This window comes from Myotis yumanensis, unplaced genomic scaffold (assembly GCF_028538775.1).
Source record: "Myotis yumanensis isolate MYYU_CA2020_CCGP unplaced genomic scaffold, mMyoYum1.0.hap1 SCAF_15, whole genome shotgun sequence".
Lineage (NCBI taxonomy): Eukaryota > Metazoa > Chordata > Mammalia > Chiroptera > Vespertilionidae > Myotis > Myotis yumanensis.
Window position 1 is genome coordinate 19,184,021 of NW_027223766.1, and position 26,329 is coordinate 19,210,349.

The following is a 26,329-nucleotide window of genomic DNA, read 5'->3' on the forward strand; positions in this document are numbered from 1 at the left end:
TCAAGCCTTTATCCTGCATTTCCAACACAAACTGCACCCCAAGGTAACAAATAGTCGTAGAGGGGAAGTTTCTCTTTACACAAGAATTCCAGCTAAGGAATAAAGAAGAGTATTATTATACCACCATTTTGCAACCCCTAATGAATTAATGCATCTACACAAAGACCATCAGTGGCTGCTCACCTTATAAAAGGAAAGCCAACTAGATATTTTATGCCTCCTAATGGAAAACACACCATCACTTATGAAGTACTCTTGCCAAAAAATCTGAACCCAAATCTCATCAAATTTCTGGCCCTAACTTCAAATTTATAAGAGATACAGGGGTCAGAGGTACATGATAAATAACAGTTCATGGAAATAATCAGCAAAACTCAGTGGGAAATTCTATAGGACAAATGGCCTTATTTCTTCCTTATGTAAATTGTAATGAAAAAAAGGAAATAAATTAAAAGACAGCTCAGCCAGTGTGGTTCAGTGGTTGAGTGTCAACTCATGAACCAGGAGGTCACAGTTCAATTCCCGGTCAGGGCACACGCTTAAAAAATATATTAACGCCGAAACCGGTTTGGCTCAGTGGATAGAGCGTCGGCCTGCGGACTGGGGAGTCCCGGGTTCGATTCCGGTCAAGGGCATGTACCTGGGTTGCGGGCACATCCCCAGTGGGAGGTGTGCAGGAGGCAGCTGATCGATGTTTCTCTCTCATCGATGTTTCTAGCTCTCTATCTCTCTCCCTTCCTCTCTGTAAAAAATCAATAAAATATATTTAAAAAATATATATTAACTACCAATTGTAAAATATAAATATTATTTAGATCCTAATTGAAACAAACTTCAAATATTAGGAGGCAACCTGGGAAATATTAGTATGACTGGATATATAATGACATTAAGAAATCACCATGGGGTATTGTTGTTTTTTGTATGACATTATTGTATTCTTTTTAAAAACAGTCTAGTGCTAGCTTCGGCAGTAAATATACTAAAAACAGTCTATATTTCAGAGATAATACTGAAATATTTATGGATGAAATGACCTGATGTCTCAGATTTGCTTCAAAATTGGGGGTGGGAGAGGAGGTCATTAGCTCACTATGATTTAGCAATAAGTAGATAACCACTAAAACCATCACTTTGAAACTGGGCAACATGTTTATGGGGGCTAATGATACTATTAAGACTATTTTTATATGTTTGAAGTTTTCTCTAATAAAAAGGGTTTTTTTCTTCCCCCTTAAAACAGTAGTTGATTCAGAGGAATGGTGAGGTGGGAGGCTGTTGCTTTTCATTATAACCCTCCCTGTACTATTTGCTTTATTCTACATTATATTCATATATTGCATTTCTAAGGAAACAGTCCTGTTAAGGAAACAAAAAATACACATATGTCTTAGACACAGAAAACAAACTGATGGTTGCCCGAAGGGAGGTTAAGGGATGGGTAAAAAAGGTGAAAGGGATTAAGAGGTGACTAAAATAAATGTCACAGGGATGTAATGTACAGCATAGGGAATATAGTTAATAATACCATAATAACTTCATACGGCGACAGGTGGTTACTAGGCTTACCATGGTGACCACTTCATAAGTATATAAATGTCGAAGTATATTGTATATAAATTGACATATGATATTATAATACTTTCAGGCCTGAAAGTATTATAATATCGTATGTCAATTATACTTTAATTAAAAAATAACTATTCATATGTTAAAAAATGTAAATTAGTTTATAATGATTTCGTTCTAAATCAGCAGTTTTCAAAGTATAATCCATGGATCCCTGGAAGGCCCTAAGACCCTTTCAGGGGGTCTGTGAGGTCAAACTGTTCCATAATAACATGAAAATGCTATTTGACTTTTTCCCATTAGCACTGCTGATGCACAAGCAGTAGTGGCTAGAACAGCTGGCATGAATCAAGGCAGTGACATTGATATACTAGTAGTTATTGTATTCTCTACCATCACTCACTTGCAGTTTAAAAAGAGAAAAAAAGCCAACTTCACTTGAGGTTGCCCTTGATAAAGCAGTAGAAATTATTAATTTAAAAAAATCTTAACCCATCAGTGCATTTCTTTTTAATATTCTGTGTGGCAAAGTTGAAGAAAGCACTTCTGCCATATACCAAAGTCTCAGGATTGTCCACAGGGAAAGCCCTTCCTTCAGGTTAAAAGCTGAACTAGCTGCTTAAACGCAGGACACCATTTCTACCCAAAAGGGTGACTGACAAACGATGATATTTGCCAAACTTGGGTATTTGGCAGACATTTTTTTGAAAATGAACAAAAAGTAAGCCTGTCACATCAAGGAAAACAACTCAGTGTATTTGTTGGCAAATACAAGCTCGCAAGTGAAATTTAGAGTTTGGAAAATTTATTTCGGCTTGACTGCTTCCCTGCACTGAAAGATTTTTCTGATGTACTTACTCAGTTGGTGATATTAGCAAATGTGATTTTTTTAAAGTGCTGTTAAATGTGTCAACATTTGGAAGATCTGCATAAGTCAGTGAAGTAATATTTTCCAAATGACTAATGCGCCGTTATAAAACCATACATGCATCAAAGACCCATTCAAAATGCAAGATGACTGTAGTGGGTTGAATGGTGGCCTCCAAAGGATCCACGAGATGAGGTTATGTGGACTATCCAGGTGAGTCCTGAATCCAATGACAAGTGTCCTTATAAGAGAGAGAAGAGGAGAAGACACGGAGACATGTGGAAAAGAAAACCACGGGTAGACAGAGATAGAAAACCACCAGAAGCTACAAGCGGTAAGGCATGATTGTCCCCTAGACTGAGTCCTTGGAGAGAGCGCGGCCCTGCTGACTCTGATTTCAGACTTCTAGCCTTCAGAACTGTGAAAAGAATAAATTTTGTGTTGTTTTAAGCCACTCTATTTGTGTTAATTTGTCATGGCCACCCTAGGAATTGAATACAATGACCAATGAATGTTCATGTAACAAAAATTTATTACTATCGCCCTAGCCGGTTTGGATAGAGCCTGCAGACAGAAGGGTCCCAGGTTTGATTCCGGTCAAGAGCACATGCCCAGTGGTTTGCGGGCTTGATGCCCAGCAGGGGGCAAGCAGGAAGCAGCCAATCAATGATTCTCTCTCATCATTGTTGTTTCTATCTCTCTCTCCCTCTCCCTTCCTCTCTGAAATCGATAAAAATATATTGAAAAAATAATAAAAAATTGACTGATATGGGTTCAGATTCTACATTGCATTCCATCTTTAAGAAACTACCAATTGTCAAGTCTTGATATAGTATCAAAGAAGAATCTTCACAATTTCCTCAGAAGGATATTAAAATATCTCAGCTTTTTCCTACTACATATCTTTGAGATCTGATTTTTTTAATATACTTCATTCAAAACAACATATTTGTAACAGTTGGGATGCAGAAGCAGGTATAAGGTTCCAGCTGTCTCCTATTAAGCCATATATGAAAAAGATTTAAAATATGTAAAATAATGCTAATATCATGAATTCTTAGTTTTGGAAAAGCTTATTTTTTATTAAAAGAATTTTATGTTAATATGTAATAGCATATGTTTATTAATTTAAATACTTTTAAATTTTCTCAGTTTTAACTTCTTATATAGTAAATATTGATAACACACATAAATATAAAGTCTTTGGGATCCTCAATAATTTTTAAAAGTGTAAGAGGTTCTGAGATGAAAACACTTGGGAACCTCTGGTATACACAACCAGTAAAAAAGACAGACAGGTCGGGGCCTGAGTGATCAGAAAGGTATCATGTACGTAAGATTTCAGTTATTTTTAACTATGCACTGGATTCTTAGGGGCAGGAAGGCAGAGAAAGGTCCTTCCAGACAAAAGAACCCATGCACATTTAATGCACTTTAGAAGCAGGTCTATGCATGATAGCTTCAGGGAGTACTAGGCCATAAATAAATACATAAACACATAATTAGATATATCCAGATTATTATCTTTTAAAAACAATAGACGCATGACTTGATTTCATGAATCTGTTAGTCACTGGAAATCCAGAACTTGAAAAGATTTTTGATTTTGTAAATGTGGGCAACACTTCCTGGCCTGTGTGGCTCCGTGGTTGAGCGCTGACCCATGAACCAAGAGGTCCCTGATTCGATTCCCAGTCAGGGCACAAGCCCAGGTTGCGGGCTCAATCTACAGTGGGGGGCATGCAGGAGGCAGCCAATCAATGATTTTTTCTCGTCACTGATGCTTCTATCTTTCTCTCCCTCTCCCTTCCTCTCTCTCTAAAAGCAATGAAAACATATTTTTTAAACGTGTGCAACATTATATTCTTTTCCTTATTCCTTGTACTCCAAGCAGATGGAATGAGTTCTTTAAACACTAAACTAGCCAACCACAACCTCCCTCTGAGTCACACATTCACTCCACCTGGAACAGTTGCACCTCTACTTTTTGTTTGGTGCATTAGTCAAACAGGGCTGTCGAAGTGCCACACACTGGGTGGCTTCAACAACAAATTTCTTTTCTCACAACTCCAAGTCTAATAGTCTGAGATCCAGGTGTCTACAGGGTTGGTTTCTTCTGAGGCCTCGCTTCTTGGCTTATAGATGACCATCTTGCCCCTGCGTCTTCACATGTTCCTTCCTCTATACTTGTCTGTGTCCAAATTTCCTGTTCTTGGGAGGATACCAGTCATACTGGGTTACGGTTCACCCTAATCATCTTTTTTTCTTTAATCCTCACCTCAGAATATGTTTTTATTGATTTTGAGGGACACACACACACACACACACACACACACAAATCAATGTGAGAGGGAAACATTAATCAGTTACCTCCCATATGTGCCCCAACTGGGGATTGAACCCACAACCCTTTGGTGTGCAGGACGATGCTCCAACCAACTGAGCCACCTAGCCAGGGTCCTAACGATCTTATTCAACCTCAATTACCTCTTTAAAGACCCTACCTTCAATACAGTCACATTCTGAGGTACTGGGGTTATAACTTCAACATTTGAAGAAAGGGGTGGGGGGGGACACAATTCAGTCCATAACCCTTGGCTAACTCTTACTCACTCTTTGGAAATCAGCCCGAATTGTACCTCTGCAGGGAAACTCTCTTTGGCCCTGGACTTAGGTTAGGGCCCTTGTTATACTTACATGGCAGCCAACAGTCATCCCACAAAGCGTTATCACACAAAAGTAATTAAACACTCGATGTAATTGTTTTATGACTGTCCCTCCTACAAAACCCTAAACATCACAAGGGCAGAGACGGCCTGTCATGTTCACTACTAGGTCCACAGGGTTTAATGTGGTTTAGTGCCTGACGTACTAGACTCACCCAATGGGTGAGTGAGGGAACGCTGTGTTGGTGTCACCACATTACAGAGATCCACTGCTGAAAGCTCCAGGTCGGTGAGCCCGTCTGGGAAGCGTTCTGAGTACCAAGGCAACCGCCATCCTCAAGAGAAGTACCAGCGAGTGGTGGTAAAGTCCCACTGGCTCTTCATCCCACTGGAGCACTAATTAAGGAGGTAGGGCTTTCACTCTGGTCCTGGCTCAATCATTAACTGGCAGTATACAGGAAACAACGTTCCTCAACTTCGCATTAGCTCTCATTTCTCATCTGTAAATGCAGAAATTATCTAACGTCAAACTGGTCACAATTTAAACAGAAAGCCCCTGATCCGTGAATACCCCAAATATACAAACCAACTCCACCCAATGCTTCTGGGGGCCTCGTCTGTCTTTGATAGAAGGATCAACCCCAACCTGTAACAGCCAATTCAGCTGAAGCTCTGAGAGTCCCACCTCCAGGCTTCTGGAGTTTTCTTTCAAACCGCAATGGAAGGCTGCTAAGTAAACAAAGCTTCAAAGAGTCACTACCACGTCTTGAAGACTTAGGGCTCAGAGGGCAATGGGAATTCAGGGGGTCATAAGGGCATGTGAAGTCTAGAGCCACTATTAATAATCTTGCAAGTTGGTTAGAAGTTAGAAGAGATATCCATGAGCTCTAGGGGAATTTGAATAAAACAATCAATATTCAAATGGATGTCGAGAATACTTCTGGGGTACGGACAGGGTGGGATTCCATTCTTTTCTTTTGAAGTTAGGAAAGTATGTAATGTGGGGAAAAGAAGTCTCAGCGATTTACAGTGTTCTTGGTTATTCTCTCCTACATATTGCCTAATCACATTTCTTGACTATTCACGTGATTTCGGCAAAGATTCTATCTTGGTTCCTTGTCCCCTCATGTGGGGATAATAATACCATAAGAAGTGGTTGTTAGTGTCATGTGAAGTCACATGTGGAAATGTATTAACTGCAGAGGTGAAGAATTCCGACTTCTGCCTCTTAGTAACTATGTAATCTTGGGTGAGTGTTTACTTCTTTGTGCCTAGGTTTCCTCATCTATAAAATGGAGATAATAACAGTACCTCTTCTAGTTATTGTGATAATTAAATATGATAATGTTTATAACATACTTAGTGCCTGAAACAAAGGAAGTATTCAGTATTAGTTATTTCTTTTATTTTTTAAAATATATTTTTATTGATTTCAGAGAGGAAGGGAGCGGGAGAGTGAGAAACATCAATGATGAGAGAATCATTGATTGGCTGCCTCCTGCATGTCCCTCAATGGAGACCGAGCCTGCCACACAGGCATGTGCCCTTGACTGGAACTGAACCCAGGACCCTTCAGCCTGCAGGCCAACGCTCCACCCACTGAGCCAATCCGCTAGGACTTAGCTATTTCTTTTAATGCTATGTAATTCTCAGAGCTTTTCCACCTAATATGATCACATTAGAGGTCCGGTGCAAGAAATTCATGCACTTGGGGAGGTCCCTCAGCTTGGCCTGTGCCCTCTCACAGACCAAGAGCCCAGCCATCAATCACCCTGCAGAGGGAGGTCCTGCCCATCCACCGCAGCCCGCTGGTTGGTGGCCTGGGCCTCCCTCTTTGGGGCCATTGCAGAGCCCCCCGCCCCCAGCCATTGATCACCCTGCCAGCTGGTGGCCTGGGCCTCCCTCTGCGGTTGGTCGTGGGGCAATGGCGGGGCCCCCTGACCAATCGCATCGCACCCACCTTGGTTGGCCTGGTGCTAGTGCGTGTCATAGTGTGGTCGTCCGGGTGGTCGTTCTGCTGCTCAGCTGCTGGGCTGATTTGCATATTACACTTTTATTATTATAGATATGACCATTTTCAGAAACCTGTGATTTCCCCATTCTCCTCAAACTCACCATCCTCCTTTCTTCTCTCTCTCCCTCAGCAATGCTCCAGTCTCACTAAAAAAAATAGAGGCCAGCAGATTTTATCTCCCTGAACATCCCCACATTTCTAACGCACTATTACATAAGCACCTGGACTCCCTTTCTCAGGCCCTTTAGCAACTTCCCCTTCTCTTTCTGAAAAAAAAAACACAAAAAAACCAAAAAAAAACCAAAACTACTTGTGTTTCCTTAAAAGCCGAATTGTTGTATGCTTTCTCTGCCTGAAATGTGTGTCCCCAGTTTTTGTTGGAGCAGCTCCTACTCTTTCTCTGGGGAGTATCCTCTTTTGTGTTCCCATAGACCTTAAATTTATATGCTAAATTATCATATTAAATAATCATTCTCTCTCTGCGTGTCTGATTTTACAACCTCAGAATCTAGCTCGTAAACTCACCCATTGCTCCTGTTTGCCTGGGACTGCCTTGGTTTTAACAATGAACGTCCTGCATCCTAGGAAACCCTGAAGTCCTGGGTGGGTCGGTCACCCTAATAACACACTCGCTAGGTTTTATTGAGTGAATAGAGGCAACACTTGCTATCATCTCCTTCTCCTCTGGGTTCGCTCTTCCATCCAATGTCACCAATGCCCACCTCCCAGCTCCCAGCTGCGTTGGCACATAGCACAATGCTCTCCTCATGGCCAAATCTACTGGACACTTTTCAGTCCCTCTTAGATTGGCCTCTCAATAAATTACATTTACTAACCAGATATTACTCATTGGTGTAACTGTTTGTTTGTTTTTTATAGTGAAGCAAGCCAGTATGAAAATATCCACATTTATTAAGTGTTTGAGTATACATGGATTCAAGGAGCCATCCCCTGTGTTGCTTACATAGTTCTGAATATTATGCCATACTTATGACTTCATTAAAATAATCACAAGATGTTATCAATGACTGCTAAATGTTTTCTGAATAAGAAGTTTCCAGAAGTATGACTCATGGAATTAAAATTTTTTTTTAGAAGCAACACAGTTCTCCTTTTTTGTGAAATCCAAACAAGAAAACAGAGTAGTATTTAGGAAGCTCATAATAAATGATTCTTCTTTTTAAGTTCTGAAAATAGATATATAAAAATGATCTATAAAAATTAATAGGTAAGCTAGAATTTAAATTTATTGAGTATTTTTTTAAAAAATATTTTATTGATTGAGGAAGGGAGAGAGAGAAACATTGAACAGCTGCCTCCTGCAGCAATCCCTGTTGGAATTGAACTGGCAAACTTTGGGTGCACAGACAACACATCGGCCAGGAAAATTGAGCACTTCTTTTTAACCAAAGAAGAGTTTTTTAAAAAAAGATCTTAATTGTGGAGGCTTTCCCTTACCCCTTCTTTAGATTAAATATGAACCAACAATTATCAAAGAAAAATGCCTTTGCCCTAGCCAGTTTGGCTGAGTGGATAGAACGTTGGCCTGCAGACTGAAGGGTCCTGGGTTCGATTCCGGTCAAGGGCACATGCTGGGATTTCAGGCTCAGTCCCCAGTAGGGGGAGTGCAGAAGACAGTTGATCAATGATTCTCTCTCATCATTGATGTTTCTATCTCTCTCTCCTTCTCCCTTCCTCTCTGAAATCAATAAAAATATATTTTAAAAAAGACTAATTATAAAGTTGACAATTATGATAGCCATATTGACTTAATGTTTTTTTATTACTAGGCAAAAATTTATGTATGACTTTTCATTAACTCATCTTTTCTTTTTTTAAGTTTTTTTTCTTTTTTTTGTGGTTTTAACTCATCTTTTCTTGAATTTGTAGAATTTCCAATATCAAAGTGAAAAGTTAATTCAGCATCTTACGATTCATCTTACTTCCAGACAACAGATGGTGCACTGGGAAATCAAAGAAGGCTGAATGATTAGAAAAATACTTTTTCTTGCCTCCACATCAAGAAACCTGAAGGCAATTTTTTCACTTCCCATATTCAGAGATTTACACACACACATGCGCGCGCACACACACAAACTACCTCCAGGCAGTGGCTGATATTCAATTATTCAATTGGCATAGACCAAGACAGTCATCCAGTTTTGTATAAAAGTTAGCCATTCTTATTAATATGATATTCTGATTTTTGAAATTGACTATATCTTTATCTCATATCTATATATCTGTATCTTTATATAAACATATCTAAATAATCTGGAATTCCTCACTTTCTGACCTTTCTAAATAAATCAGTTATTTCTGAGTAATTTCAAAAGCAAACTATTTTTTTTCTAGAAAAATTGTTGAAATTGATACAAAACTATCAAACCACTGATTTGAAATAAATTATCTTAATATCAAATCCACCTTAAATTCAAAGAAAAGCAAACTGCCTTTTTCATAAAATTCAGAAATTACGCAACTGGTCTAGCAATTCCACTTTCATTCATGTGCAACAAGGGACATGTATAAAAAGTCAAAGTTTGTACTCGCCAAAAAACTAGCACTGACCCAAATGTTCATCAAGAAAAGAATAGAAAATTAAATTGTGGGATAGTGGAATGTTACAGGGAAGTGAAAGTGAGTGAAACACATCTGTACATGTCAACATGGACAAATGCCAACAACACAGTGACAAAAGTATGTATCAGGAGAAATTATTCCATTTATATAACTGATTTATTTAGAAAGGTCAGAAAGTGAGGAATTCCAGATTATTTAGATATGTTTATATAAAGATACAGATATATAGATATGAGATAAAGATATAGTCAATTTCAAAAGCAAAAGAACAATTTATTGTTTAGAGATAAATACAAATGTTGCAAAACCTAGTTTTACAAAAAGTCAAGGGAATACTAAATACGAAGTTTCTTCATGGTCACTTGAGGGATGCAGGGAGGTGAGCTGAATTGGGAAAGGGCACATGAGGAATCTAATGTATTGCTATATTCTATTTCTTAAACTGGGTGGTAAGATACCTGGGTGTTTTATTATTATTCCTTATACTATGCACATAAGCTATGATTATTATCTTACATGTGTTTAATAATATATTTTAAAAGGAGTGAATAGTTTAGAAAAAATATTTTAAACTATTCAAATCTAAGTCCACTATATCCCTAGAATATTAAACTAAAATTAAAAGATTTTAAATTTAAAAAATGCAAGTGGAGAGTCATTATATGTTGACCAAAGATAGTTAAATTCAGAAAGTGTATTATGAATAATTTTCTGAATAATAAAGCATAGGTCCATCCCTTACTCCATATGTTCTTCACTATTCTCTCATATGAGCATTCATACAACTAGAGTATCTAGTGAAATTTCACCGGAAGTAATTTAATAGCGAAGTCAGAAGTCCCTAATGGTCAACTCTGACATGTTGGGTTTCAAATTGATAAGTCCTAAAAGTAACCCAGACAAACTGATGACAAAAGTATGCAGGCAGTTTTCAAAATTAAAATTGATGAGCCTGCTCCTTCTACTTTTCAGAGTAGAGTTTATTGATCTCAAAACCAGTGACGTTAGAGGGAAATGCAAGTCAGGCAGGGCTGGGTCCCTAGCGTGAGCGGGCATTAAGTCAGGTCCTGGAGGATCCCAATGCTGGTGATGCCAGTAACATACCTCACAGGCAGGATGAACCTAGCATATTAACATAAGAAGGAAGAATCTATCAAGGTTTGACATATTTATAATTCTCCGAATGACACCCAAAGCCTGAGCAGCTTGGCAAAAACATTATTTCAAAAATCTGGAATTCCCTCCAGCAACTCCCTGTTGTTTTTGTAGGGTGCTAATTCAGCACAGACACGATCACTCTTTCGGAAGCTCTGAGCATCAACATGACTTTATTTTCTTGAATTTATCAAAACCATCTCCAAATTAAAAAATCTTCTAAGTATTAGAAAAAAAAGATCTGAATTATATAAATTCCTACTGGTAGTTTTGACTCAGCAGAACATCCTCAGTACGTAGGAGGAAAGTAGGAGGAAAAGGCACTGAGCCAGATGCCTTACATACCTCAACAGAAGAACCAGCTAACATTTATGGAGCCAAGCCCTGTGGTAAGGACTCCCCATGCATTCTCTCATGTAATCCCTTATTAATTCCATTTCACAGATGTAGAAACGGAACATTAAGTAACTTGTTCAGATTTCACACAGCAATCCGCAGCACTGGGAGTCAAGTCTAGAACTGTCCAACAATAATGCTTGTGTTCTACGTGCCATGCTATGCTGCAAATACATTGCATTAATTTTTCATAAAGACTTAGCAAATTAAATAGATTTTTAAAAAATTTGTTAAGTGGCTAAAAGCTTAAAAGATAAGAGGCCTTTTAGCTTTATACTAAAATGGCACATATGTCAAAGGATTTTAAAATAACAGATAATTCATAACATGGCACCACACCAGATATCAGTCTTCTCCAGCTGTCTGACCAGTTTAGACCTGGACTTTCTAAAACAGGCATTCTGTGCTATTTACACAAAAAATGGCATGGCTGTTTAAACCACTTGAAGATAGCCTTTTATCGGTTAGCAATTAGCCTGTAAGAAATTTTACTGAAGTTATTGAGATGGGGAAACCACGGTCATAAGCTCAAAAAGAAAAATAACATTCAAATGAGGTTACGGAACAAAAACAGTCTATTTTAAAAAGTAACCTTCACACCTTAGTATCACGAGAACTAACAATTTGCACAAAGTCGCATTCAGCATGCTTCACATTACGAAATCGTCTCCTGACCCAGCACTCCGGCTATCTGAACTGGCCATGAGAGACCAGCAAACACTGGCCTGTCAAAATCTAAAGTTACAAGGAGAAAGAACTATTTTTTTGAAATGGTAAATCATAAAAGGTAATTTAAAATCTATATAGCATTCTTTCTGCGCTCTCTGAAAAACAGTATGTAATTAATACTAACACAAGGATTTCATCTTCATAAATGTATTCACATTGATTAATTAAGTCTCAGCATCCCTGTTTAGGAGAAACATTAGCAAATTCCCTCCATTTTTAATGTTATGTATGAAGAAAATTATGAATTGAAAAGTTCAGGGAAGGGTTTGAAAATGTTGGCATAGATGTTTCACCCGTCCCTCAGCAGTCACCTTAAAATTGAAAGCAAACACAACACAAACCCCATACCACACGAAGACAGAAAGCCACGGAGGAGCAGGAAGTGGGCAGAGTGGTGGACGATGAAACCAGAGGGCCCGCAGGGGGGACTCCGGCAGGAGCTAGCTGACCTCACCTGCAGATTTTGTGAAAAGGCTCAGGATTTGGTACAATAGGCAAGAGATGAAAGGCTTGTTATCTGGGAAAACTGAATGATCCTGGAGAAAACAGCTGATGATGAAATCTGTGGTGATTCCCATCAAAAAAGCTGGCTCACCTTTAACAAGTGTTGACCAGATACACAGAACTTTCATTCAGTTTGTAATGTACCCTATTAGTGTCTCACTCTTAAATGATCATCAAGCACTTAAGAAAAACCTCTAACATAAAGGACCAAAGTAAACAAAAAACACACTAGAATACCTAAAGACAGGAAATAGAGTACCAGGAATATTTTATCTAAAAATAAAAAAAGCCTTCATAGAGACAGAAGACCTGATATGCATAAAACAAGAACGAAATGCTTTAACAAATTAAAATAATAAAAAAGCATAATTAGAGAATAAGGAAGAGCTCTTGGAAAGCAGTAATGATAGCTAAAACAAAAAAAAAATCAATAGAAAGGTTGGGAGATAAAGTTGAGAGATTTTTGTAGAAAATATAACAAAAATATTAAAAAATGGGTAACAGGAAAAACCAGTAAGAAAATTAGAGGGCTGAATCCCAAAGATCAAACACAAAACTTATTGAATGTCTTGAAAGAGGAAATGGCGAGGATGAAATTATTAGAGAATTTTCCTGAGACATGAACAATATACATTTCAAATAGAAAAGGTGCATTGAGTACTATGAACGGATAACCATTGGTGCCAATTCAATGACAACAGGTATCCCCAATTTGCAGTGCTGTGAAGAAGGAAGCTATATGCAGTACAAAACAGCTCCACTGTGATCCAGCCTGCAGGGAAAACAGCATTGTGAGGCAGCTCTGGGGCCTCTCAGGCAACTCTCCAGCTAGACAGCTCTGCTCTGCCCCATGCAGGTCTGCTTACACTGCTCTGGTCCCCTCCACTCTGCTCTGGTCCGCTCCTTTCTGTGCCAGTCTGCTCTGGCCTGTGCCGGTCTGCTCCGCTCTGCTCCCAGAGACGTCTTCAGTGTCTCAAGACATCTTTGGAAGTCTTCCCTGATCCCACCGCTGGTGCCATTACTGTGGGTTCCTGGGGCACTTCGCCTGTGCTGGCACCTTTTACCTGGGTTGTAATTGTTTGTCTTCACAATTAGGCCAGAATCTCCATGAAGGCAGAAATTATGCTGATTGTGTTATGAGTAAAGCCCTATCCACTGGTATAGTGCCCGACCTGTGGTGGGCACTCAATACATATTTGATGATACAAAGCTTTTGTTGGGTGTACCAACATATACTCGGATGCTAAAGCCTAGATTTGAAAAGTCAAAAGCTGCTCCACCCTGGCAGGGTAGCCCAGTTGGTTAGAGCATCCTTCCTATAAGCCATTCTTTCTGCGCTCTCTGAAAAACAGTATGTAATTAATACTACATTAATTTGGGTTTGATCTCTAGTCAGGGCACATAAAGAAGCAACCAAGGAATGCATGAATAAGTGGAACAACAAAAATCAGTGTTTCTCTCTCTCTCTCTCTCTCTCTCTCTCTCTCTCTCAAAATTAATGAATAAAAATTTTTTTAAAAAAAGCTGCTCCAACCCGGAGGCCAGTGTGACTCAGTGGTTGAGCAAAGACCTATGAACCAGAAGGTCACAGTTTGATTCCCGGTCAGGGCACATGCCCAGGTGGTGGGCTCCACCCCTAGTAGGGGGCGTCCAGGAGGCAGCCAATCAATGATTCTCTCTCCTCATTGATGTTTCTATCTCTCTGAAACCAATTTTTTAAAAAAATTTTTTTAAAGGCTACTCTAAGTAAGAACAACCAATCCATACTCTACCCACACTGTCTATTAAGCAAACTGATTTAACTGTGCTGACTGATTCTGTAGAAGTGCTGTCCCAAATTAGTTTGTATACGTGAGATGGGGTGAGGAGTTTGGACTTGAACTAATAAAGAGCTATTGTATGTTAAGAAAGGTAGGCATGCAATTAAAATAGGGCTTTGAGAAGATTAGTCTCCTCTGGTATGCAGGATAGAATGGGGGAATTTTTTCTTCCATTTCTTTTACCCATTTTTTTAAGGTGTGAGCAGATGACCAGACTAACATGAGCAATGCACCACAAAGGCTCAATTTGTATAGATGGAGTTTAGTATTCATTAACTCAACAGTTTTGAGGTTCTACTATGTTTTATGCCTAGAAATGGCAGTAGATAAGAAGAGGTCAGAGGATCAGAAGAGCCTGACAAGCCATGCTAAAGACTTTGGGCTTGATATTACAAGAATAGAGAATGTAACAGGAATGACAATGGTTAGATCTTTGCTTTAGATCAGTTTGAAAGCAAAGTGGAGGACGAATGGAAAAAGAGAGAGATCAAGATGGGGTAGAAAAGTCTCTTAGGAGGGGCCACTGAAAATGTCCGAAGATGATGAGAGCCTCAAGAAGCTATAGTAGACATAGAGCAGATGGGACAGACTTGAGAAGTATTTAACAGGTAAAATCAGGAGGACTTTGTAAATGACAGGGAGACATAGTCTAGATCAGGGGTGGACAAACTTTTTGACTCGAGGGCCACAATGGGTTCTTAAACTGGACCGGAGGGCCGGAACAAAAGCATGGATGGAGTGTTTGTGTGAACTAATATAAATTCAAAGTAAACATCATTACATAAAAGGGTACGGTCTTTTTTTTTTTTAGTTTTATTCATTTCAAACGGGCCGGATCCGGCCTGCGGGCCGTAGTTTGCCCACGGCTGGTCTAGATGCTCTCTAGTTACTGGGCAGATAGCGATAAATTAGGAACAAATAAAGGAAGATGAGCCTAGCTGGTGTGGCTCAGTGGTTGAGTGTCAACCTATGAACCAAGAGTTCACTGGTTTGATTCCTGGTCAGGGCACATGCCCAGGCTGTGGACTCAACTCCAGTGGGGGATGTGCAGGAGGCAGCCAACTAATGTCTCTTTCTCTCATCAATGTTTCTATCTCTCTCTCCTTTCCTCTCTTTCTAAAATTAATAAAAGCATATTTTTAAACAAAGGAAGATGAAATTGGTGAAAAGTGGAGGTGAGGTTTCAGGAAGAAGGTAGAAAAGATATACTTTTATACATGTTGACTTAGAACTACCTGTAGGCTAGCACCATGGGAAGCTAGTTATCTGGTAGTAAGCAATCGGACATATCTGTCTGAAGAGCAAAGGATAAATAAAGGTCAGGATAGGAACCATGGATTGAGAGTCATCAGCACAAGACACATGTAAACCAGGAAAAGTAATTTTAATCATCCAGAGAGCTAGTGTAGCCCAAAAAAGGCAATGGGATGAAGTCAGACACCTAGGGACACAACATTAGAGGGACTAGGGATATCATCTTTTTTTTTAAAGCTTTTTTTTGTGTAATGTATTTTTATTGATTTCAGAGAAGAAGGGAGAGGGAGAGAGAGATAGAAACATCAATGATGAGAGGGAATCAGTGATTGGCTGCCTCCTGCACGCTCCCTATGGGGGATCAAGCTTGCAACCCGGGCATCTGCCCTTGGCCGCAATTGAACCCAGGACCCTTCAGGCCGCAGGCCGACACTCTATCCACTGAGCCAAACCGGGGCTAGGGCTAGGGATATCATCTTAATGCTTTGTCAGGAGTCATCTCCAAAGAATCCTATCTTGGTACAGCCACTAAGACAGTATGGAGTTTCCTCAAAAAACTAAAAATGGAACTCCCATTTGACCCTATGATCCCGCTTCTAGGAATATATCCCAAGAAACCAGAAACACCAATCAGAAAGGATCTATGCACCCCTATGTTCATAGCAGCACAATTCATCATAGCTAAGATCTGGAAACAGCCTAAGTGCCCATCAGTAGATGAATGGATTAGAAAACTGTGGTATATCTACATGATGGAATACTATGCTGCTGTAAAAAAGAAGGAACTCTTACCATTTGCAACGGCATGGATGGAACTGGAGAGCATTATGCTAAGTGAAATAAGCCAGTCAATGAAGGAAAAATACCACATGATCTCACTCATTCATGGATAATAGAGACCATTATAAACTTATGAACAAAAATAGATACAGAGGCAGTGCTGCCTCAAACAGACTGTCAAACTGCAGCGGGAAGGCCGGGGAGGGTAGGGGGGCAGAAGGGAGGGGCGGTAAGAGATCAACCGAAGGACTGATATGCATGCATATAAGCATAACAAATGGATAAAAGACCCTGGGGGGTAGGGGAGGCCAGGGGATTGTCAAGGGCAGGGGAAAAAGGAGACATATATAATACCCTTTGTAATACTTTAAGCAATAAAAAAAAAAAAGAATCCTGTCTTTGCAATTGTCCAGATCTCCTCTCTTATAGCTTCTTCGGACTTAATGCAAAATAGTTGTGGTATGCCTTTCTTTGAAGTAATTAACAAAAGAAAAATAAAGTTAAGGCCATAAAATTTTATCCATTAAGAATACTATTATTTACTGTTTCTTTTTTTTCTTCTATGTAGGAGAAATATACTACTACTCAACCTCTACTGTAAGGTTGGCAGCCCTGAGAACTCCTTTCATGTAGCATGTTATGGAGGTATTCCTGCTCCCAAAGGAATGAGGAACAGACATATTTCCACATGCAATATTTACTGTTTCTTGAGCACCTAGTATATCCCAAGGACTATATTAAGTGTTTTACAAGTATTTTTTATTTTAAACTTAATAACAACTGTATGAGTTATGTCCTATTACTATGCCTATTCTTCAGGTGAAAAATACTAATTTTTAAGTGACGAACCACTATTTGAACGATAGTCTGGAGAACTCTAGACCTCCAGTCTTAACCAATGTAAGTATAATCTCTCATAGGAGCTAAAAACAGATAATGCGTCACAAAGGCAACCTGCTCCTTCTATACGTAACAAAGCCTATCAATGACATTTATTCCACTTGTGACCATTTTATAACATAAATTTTAAAGAAGTATTCTGTTTTTACATCTGATTACACTAAAGTGTGAATAAAGGTTCTATTAAATGCCATAGTCCAAAGATTCATTTTATTGTAATTATAAGAAACATTAAAATTGAAACCCAAGTGGTAAATTTTAATGACATTAAAAGAAAATTAATTTTTAAGCTCAAAATGTTAAGTTTCTAGCTAACTCCCTCCGATGACATGAGAAAATGCTCCTTGCTTTTTCACCTGTAAAAATAAACCCGATAGTGGGTCCTAGAAATGCTTATGAGCAAATGCTGACCAGGGTAGTATGGAATGACCCAAAAAACATATAGTCTCCAATACAATTACTTACCCAGAAACTTCCATGTGACCCAAGCTTTATTTACATTTTAATGATTAGGAAGTGCATGAGAAGAGACTTCATTAAACACACACGCCATCCTTTTCATTAAAGATTTGGGAACTCTTGACATTTTAAGATAAGTCCTTCTACTTCTGTACATACTTACACAATAAACCATAATGACTCATAACCACCATCCATTACCTAAATTAGTATTTCATAACTTGTTTTCCACCTTTTAAAACTGAACCTAAGGAAATGTACACAAAATTATGATATATGAACTTTAACAGTACGAGTGTAAAATTTTAAAAAAAAGAGAAACCCACAATACATTTGGCTGGTTTGCCTCTTGGTTTTTCCATGAAACCTCAAAACAGATATTTAAAGTGTATTCTTTTAATAGAGGTGGAAAAAATTGTTTTGGTTCTCATAATTTTAGCAATTTATTACTTAAACAAGATATACTACTGTGATTTATATTAAGCAATATATATATTTGGTCTTTGTCCGTTTATGGCACAGAGCTCCTAAAACCCTTGGAATTTCCTAAGTGGTAAGATCTACAAAGGTGAAATAAGTGTCTTTAGTTATTCATATAACAAGCCTCTTTCAATCACACCTGCGTTTATATTAATGAGTTTTTGGAAAGCCCCTAGGCAATTTAAGGATGGGTGTTGGCTGCCAGGGAAACAGTCCTGATCAGACTAGAGGGTTGGAATTTTCTCTCTAGGGAGAGGGGCTAGAGGTTGAATCAATCACTAACAACCAATGATTTAATCAACCATAACTATATAACAAAGCCTCCATAAAACCCCAAAAAGATGGGGTTCAGGGAGCTTTTGAGTTAGTGCACATGGAGGTGTGGGGAGAGTGGTGCTCTGGGATAGTGGGCACAAAAAAGCCCTTGTCCCTTCCCACATACCTTGCCCTACGCATCTCTTTTATCTGGTTGTTCCTGAGTAATAACCTTTTATAATAAACTAGAGGCCTGGTGCACGAAATTTGTGCACAGGAGGGGGGGGAATACCCTCAGCCCAGCCTGCACCCTCTCCAATCTGGGACCCCTCGGGGGATGTCTGACTGCCGATTTAGGCCTGATCCTTGGGATCAGGCCTAAATCGGCAGTCAGACATCCCTCTCACAATCCTGGACTGCTGGCTCCTAATCGCTCACCTGCCTGCCTGCCTGGTTGCTCCTAACTGCACCCCTCTGCTGGCCTGATAGCCCCTCACTGCCTCTGTGTGCCAACCTAATCACCCCTAACTGCCCCCCTTGCCAGCCTGGTTTCCCCCAACTGCCCCCCCCCCCCCGCCGGCCTAGTCACCCCTCACTGCCCCCCTGCCAGCCTAACTGTCCCCAGCCCCCCCCCCCCGATGGCCTGGTCACCCCCAACTGCACCCCCCCTGCCAGCCTGGTTGCCTGTTACTGCCCCCCTTGCCACCCCCAACTGCCCCCCTCTGCCAGCCTGGTCACCCCTAACTGCCCCCCCTGCTGGCCTGGTTGCCCCTCATGGCCCCCACCCTGGCCTGGTCACCCCACATAGCCTGCTGTTCAGTCATTTGGTCGTCTCTCACTAACCCCCCTGCTGGCCTGGTCGTAGGCAGCCATCTTGTGAGGGTGTGATGATCAATTTGCATATTACCTCTTTATTATATAGGATTGGTTATCTGGTAAGTAAACTATTTTCCCAAGTTCAGTGAGCTGCTCTAGCAAATTAATTGGGCCAGAGGAGGGAGTGGTGGGAAATGGATTTATAGTCTGTTGGTCAGACAGGTAACAACCTGGACTTTTGACTGGTGGCTAAGGCTGAGGGAGGGGCAGTGATATAGAACTGAACCCTTAACCTGTGGAATCTTCAGGTAGACAGTATCAGAAGTGGGTTAAATTGTAAAATACCCAGCTGGTATTTGGTAACAAGAGTCCAGAAAAATGTTCAGAGTGTTGTGTGTAGTGTAAAGGGAAAAAAAAGAGAGTATGATTCCATAGAGCATTATTTTAAGCCAGGCATTGGCTTCCTTTAAAAACAAAGATGAGCCCTCGCCAGTTCCCCTCAGTTGTTAGAGGGTCAGCCCGTGGACTGAAAGGTCTCAGGTTCTATTCCGGTCAAGGGCACGTACCTCAATTGCAGGCTCAATCCCTGGACCCAGGTCGGGGCGCATGTGGGAGGCAACCAATCAATGTGTCTCTCTCACATGTTTCTCTCTCTCTGTCTCTCCCCCCTTCTCCCATTCTCTCTAAAAATCAATGGGAAAATATCCTCAGGTAAGGATTAACAAAAATAAAATAAAAAAGAAAAACAAAGAGGACCAACCATACTGATTCATTTTCTAACAGTCACACTATACATCAACATTTCAAAGTAGTAGAAATGTTCCTAAATTTTATATTATCATTAAATTTTACCAGAAATCACACAGATCTAAAAAACAAATACAAAAGCAGTGATAGTTTCTCTGATCTGAGCCACACTTGCTTTGCATGATCTGAGCCACACTTGCAACCTGCTTTTTCACTGATTCCTGCAGTGAATTCCACCAGCATTTTAGAACTTTTTGCAAATTAAGTTGGAAGTACTTGTTCACCTCAATTCATCTCTGGTGAATGGCTGTGTGGAACTCTAAATTTAAGTACAGCTACATTACTGTTCTCTGATTCGTGTAGAATAATTCTCGGATTCATGATAATGCCAGGCAAAATGACACTGCAAAGAAACTCTTTGTTTTCAAATAAATCAGTGGTTGGCTTTTGATAATGCAATAAAGAGCCTTATTCATCTAGTGTACCCTAGTTAAAATTATAAAAGTTGAGAACAAAAACAAAATTTCCACCTCTGCTAAAAGAATAATCTTTATTTAAAGCCTTTCCCCCCCTATATGAAACATTGCATTTTAGAGATAGAAGGAATTTTGAGTATTTACAGCTAGAGAAAATCAAGTCACTTGCTAGGGTTTACTTAACAAGCTAGTAGCAGATCAAACACCATAACCTAAGCCTTCTAAATTCCCTAGCTGAAGCTATTAAATATTATAAAATATAATGGAAAGGTTAATATCAGCCAATTTTTAAGTAGACAATTTATCAAGTGCCTACTTTGTGCCTTTCACTATGCCAAGCATTTTCACATCTATCATCTCTTCCCTAAGTCAGCACTTAAGATTTTAAGAGACTTAATAAAACAATCACTTCACTCCTTTGGATATCCAGTGTTGCCAACAGAGAATATTGCCACATGATCCAAATGGTAAGAGGTAATTCAATTATTGCACTAACTATACTACTGAAGAAGGCATGTTCCAACAACACACTCACTCTCAGAAATTTCCCTCCCAGAGACAGATATAGACTGAGACAGCCTCAAAACATGTCTGGGTACTGGTCTCTTTGCCAAGACCTCCTCCTTCATCTAATTCTATACTCTTGCTGCTACCACATTCTTTTTTATTCTTCTGTAGCTGCTGTGTGTTTTCCAATCTATGGTTTCTTCTGAACTGCCATCCTGTCCCATAACCTAGAAATCTAGATAACTTAGAAATGATGTCGAATTTCTCCTCTACATTCTGACTTATACCCTTAAATGGCCACTGTTAGATGATAGGATTCATTAAATGAGAGATAACTCTAACCACAAATACAGTGGGTTTAAAAAAAAATACTAAGACGTGGGTATTTGCTTTTTTATAATTTCAAAACAATAATTTACTTTAAAAATGGTGAATAATTTCTGTATGTGCTACAAGGCAAAGTCAAATTATACTGTCTTCACAAACACATGGTGCTAAACTGTCAAAGTATTTTTAGTTGAGAAGAAGAATTTACTGGTTTTCAGACTCTTGGGGAGGAAGAAATTTTTCTCTACCCTTCTAGGTTCTTCTGGTTGGTCTAAGAATTAAATTGATTTGAAATACATTAACAGGAAAAAAATAGCCAAATTTAATTATGTATGTACATATGGGGAGGGGGTCCATAAGAATATGGAGCCCCAAGGAAGGTAGGCAGGTGAGGCTTATATGGCATCTTGAGCTAAGGAGAAGGGGTAGTGGATTGGGGCTTCAAAGAGGAGGAAGGCAATTCACATGAAGATGGAAAAGCCAATGTTCAGTGAACAAATGTCTGTTGGGCAATACAGAGACAAGGACTCAGAGATCTCCAGACCCTGCCCAGTTTCTCCAAGGCACCTAGCCCATATTCTTTGTAAATATCTCAGGTGCTAGCACTATTTTCTGGAATAGGTCCCTATCTAAGTTTCTTCCTGAGTTTTTTATTTCTTACAAATAAAATGATCCTCATGCCAGAGAGACACATTGCTGGGTGGCAAATTTACTTCCCTACAATATATTGATACATTTTAAATGCCTCTACTAACTGAATCTCATATGACATTTATACCACTGCATACTTTGACACATATATTTCATAGAATTCTTGTAGGTACAGACAAAGAATGCTACCATTAAAAAAAAATTAACCATTTACCAATTCTGGTTAGCATCTAGAATAAGTAATGTGCATCTAGACTATGCAAAACATTTTTACAATTCAACAACAAAAAAAGACAAATAATCTAATTTTAAAATGGGTAAAAGATCTGAATAGACATCTCTCCAAAGAAGATATACAAATGGTCACTAGGTACATGAAAGATCATTAGTCACTATGGAAATGCAAATCAAAACCTCAGTGAGATACCACGTCACACCCACTAAAATGACTGAAGTAAAAAAGACAACACGTGTTGGCCAAGATGTGGAGAAATTTGAACCCTCACAAATTTCTGGGGGGGACTGTAAAATAGTGCCGATACTGAAAAGCTTGGCAATTCCTCATAACATTACACAGAGTTACCATAGGACCCAGCAGTTCTACTCTTAGGTATCACCCAAGAGAAAGGAAAACATATGTCCACACAAAACTTGCAGATGACTATTCATCGCAGCATTTTACATAATTGCTAAAAAATGGAAATAACCAGAATGTCTGTTGACAGATGAGTGAATAAGCAAAATATGGTACACTGATACAATGGGATATTTCTCAGTGATATGATAGAAATGAAGTACTACATGCTACAACATGGATAAACCTTTAAAACAGTATGCTAAGTGAAATAAACCAGTCACCAAAGACTAGATACGGCATGATTCCATTTTTCATTCAATGTCCAGAATAAGCAAATCTATAGAGAGAGAAAGTAGATTCCTCGTTGCCAGGAGCTGGGAGAAGAAAAGGATGGAGGATGGGAGTTACTGCTAAGGGTCCAGGGGTCCTTCTGGAATGATGAAAATGTCCTGGATTTAGACAGTGATGACGATGGCACAAGTCTATGACTAAATCACTGAACTGAATACTTTAAAAGGGTAAATTAGCAGCATGCAAAGTAAGTCTCAATAAAGCTTTTATTTAAAGTGCTAAGTGTAAGGGACTTCCGTGTATGCTCAGGGTTTATCGTCTTCTCCTTTCACTATCTGTGACCTTGTTAAACTATTCTAATCGCTTCAATTTCTTCAGTATCTTTCTCACCATCTTTGCCCAGAACATAAAAGAATTTTATTAGATAAGAGAATCAAAGGAATTCAGCCCAGAAATGTTCTTTTATTCTTACTTGGTATCTACATCTGTTGATTGCTCTATTTCCAAGGGTTAATATCAGTGGTGCTGGCTATCACCGTGAAGGGATTTTAGAACATGACATCAGCATTTGAAGTCTGGCAGCAGTTTCTAGATTACATTAACATAATCTCAGCATAATAGAGTGAAAATGAAAAGCCAGTTTTCAAACTCATTTGACGACTGCCTCACCAGCAGAAGGGAATCTGAGTAACCTGTACGTCAGTGCTGCCTGTTCTTTCTGAAGGGAGGCTTGGAGAGGAGGCAGCCTTTACCCCTTCTCCAAGGCTCAGGGGCCCTCCTGGTAAAGCCAGGCAGACCTGTTCGAATCAGCTCTCCCGTGCTGGCCATGCATGGCTGCCTTCGAAACCTCTCTAAGCCTCAGTTTGCTCATCTGTAAAATATTCCTAACCCCAGAGAGTTGTTATGATTATTTAATAAAATAATCTCTCCAAAGCACCCAGCACATGGTAGATACTCAATATTAGTTCCTTTTTCTTTGCCCTACTCAGGGTAAAACACAGGTCAAAAAATGACAAAACGACAAAGACCCTGATGAAAGAGACTATTCGGCTTAGCCTGTACCAAAAAGAGCAGAATTATTTAATCACTAAAAGTAAACCAACCTTTATTTTCTAAAAGCATCAAGCGAACATAATATTAAGTAAGTAACTTACAACCATGGTGGTACGATACAAGATAACATGGGGGGAAATCAACTAACTTTGCACTGATTCTGTTGGTATTATCTCACAGTTTTATTCGGAAACAACTGAGTATCCAGTTGGCAGAATACTGCAGACAATTTCAGTTTAATGGTTCTCCGAAGAAGCCAACAATAACTTGAGTCTTGGCTGTATTTGTAGCATCAGAATTTCCAAAGGGAAGCATTCATAATAAATCTTAGTCACAACACTTGAGGAGCCAGGTCAAGATGCCTGCAAAATACTACTAGTCCTATGAGACAAGACTACACATGCCTTCCTTTTATTTATGTTTTTAGATATTTTTAAAAAAATTTATTTTTCAATTACTGTTTACACTCAATATTATTTGGTATTAGTTTCAGGTGTACAGCATAGTGGTTAGACAACCATATACTTTACAAAGTGTTTCCCCCAATATTTCCAGTACCCACTTGGCACCATACATAGTTATTACAATATTATTGTCTATATTCCCTATCCTGTACTTTAGATCCCGTGACTATTTTGTAACTACCAATTTGTATTGCCTAATCCCTTCACCTTTTCCACCCGGTCCCCCAACTTCCCTCCCCACACATGCAGTCTTTAAAAAAAAGATTTGAAAAAAACTTTACTTAAAGACTTCTGGAAAAATAACAAGAGAAATACACAGACCCAGCGCCCCCCCCCCCCCCCCGCCCTTTTTAAGTCAAGGAATCGCAGACATGATTTTTAAAACTACTTTTACAATGGGTTACATATTCACATGGTTCAAAAACCAAGAATATATAAGAGATACAGTGAAAAGTCTGCTTCCCACCCAGTTCTCATTACCCAATTCCAAACAGATAAACACTTACTTGCTTAGTCTTTTTATGCTTAGACAAACAAAGCAAAAATATATTCTTATTTAACCCTTATTTTTCTACACAGAGGTAACAATTTATACGTATTCTGCATCTCCAAAGCAACTTTCTAATCCCAAAATGTCTGATAAAAGCAACAAAAAAATTCAGTAGAACAGGGATTTTGTTCACACTTGAGTGAATTTTTAAAAGGATAAACAGTAATAAATGATGTTAATGAAAATCAGAAATAAAGGAAATTTAAAGGGGACACAAAATTCAAGGGGAAAGAGGAACAGAGTCTTATAAATCTCTTAAAAATTCTTGTCTGCTAAAACATTGGTATGTCTTACCTTTCATTAATTAAAAAAATAATAATTCCCTTATAGACAAAAAAATTAAACCAAATATTCACCAGAAGAGAGAATGAGGGTTAAAGAAGAACAATTAGAAAAAAAAGGAAGGTACCTTATGTTGGAATGGACTAAAAAATGTCAATTATGCACAACTATGTACACTTAGAACTACAAAAATAAGAACCATTTTTTAAAATTATACCAAGGTCTTACCTTCTAAATATTTATTCACAATCTTCACAGTTCAAACAAGAAAATAATAAGAACTTTCATGTTTAAGCCATGATGAATTTGAGCACCATGTTGTTTGGAAGCTGAGTAATAATGTTTTTTCAAAACCTTTTTCATTCATGTTTATGAAAAAGTCAGCCTTTGGTCTCAGTGCAGTTTAAGGAGCTTGTCTTGGTGCAGAGCTCCTCACGTCTGGCCAAAGCACCACGTTGGTCAAACTGAAGTCAGCTACCTGGGCTTGATCCCCCACCTCTACCTCTTGTGAGAGTCTACAAGGCGATGGAAAATTCCTGCAAACAGTACTGCTTCTTTGCTAACTTCCAAGAATGGACAGCTGATCTATGCTTCTCACCATTGCATATCTCTGCTGATGAAAATCTAGGAAGAACGGGTTTGGAATCCTGACACACCACTTCTCAAAGATTGCTAATCTTTGGCTTAAGATAGCCCTTTGCTTCCTTAACTTCAAAATAAACATGCTATTTTTAAACCAGATATCTAGAACTTTGGGTGTATTCTCTGAAGGAAATAGTGGTCTTAGCTAGGAGTTAGCTTGAAGACCAAAACACACTCTCATCAATCCATAATATGACTAACATCTTCAACAGGGGGAACAAAAAAAGCAAAAAGCACCAAAGCAATGACATGAACAAAAAAATTTATAGTTTTATTTTTTTATTTATTTATTTTTTAAAAAATATATTTTATTGATTTTTTTACAGAGAGGAAGGGAGAGAGATAGAGAGTTAGAAACATCGATGAGAGAGAAACATCGATCAGCTGCCTCCTGCACATCTCCCACTGGGGATGTGCCCGCAACCCAGGTACATGCCCTTGACCGGAATCGAACCTGGGACCTTTCAGTCCACAGGCCGATGCTCTATCCACTGAGCCAAACCGGTTTCGGCAA

General features: G+C 39.0%; 1 protein-coding gene and 1 non-coding gene across 3 annotated transcripts in view; both read right to left on the reverse strand.

Moving 5' to 3' along the window:
- Positions 1–26,329, reverse strand: part of SGK3 (serum/glucocorticoid regulated kinase family member 3) — a 105,349-nt gene that overhangs the window by 71,447 nt on the left and 7,573 nt on the right. The window lies entirely within an intron of this gene.
- Positions 16,899–17,032, reverse strand: LOC138993571 (small nucleolar RNA U109). Its single transcript, XR_011468295.1, has one exon. It is a non-coding gene; the product is annotated as a small nucleolar RNA U109 (small nucleolar RNA).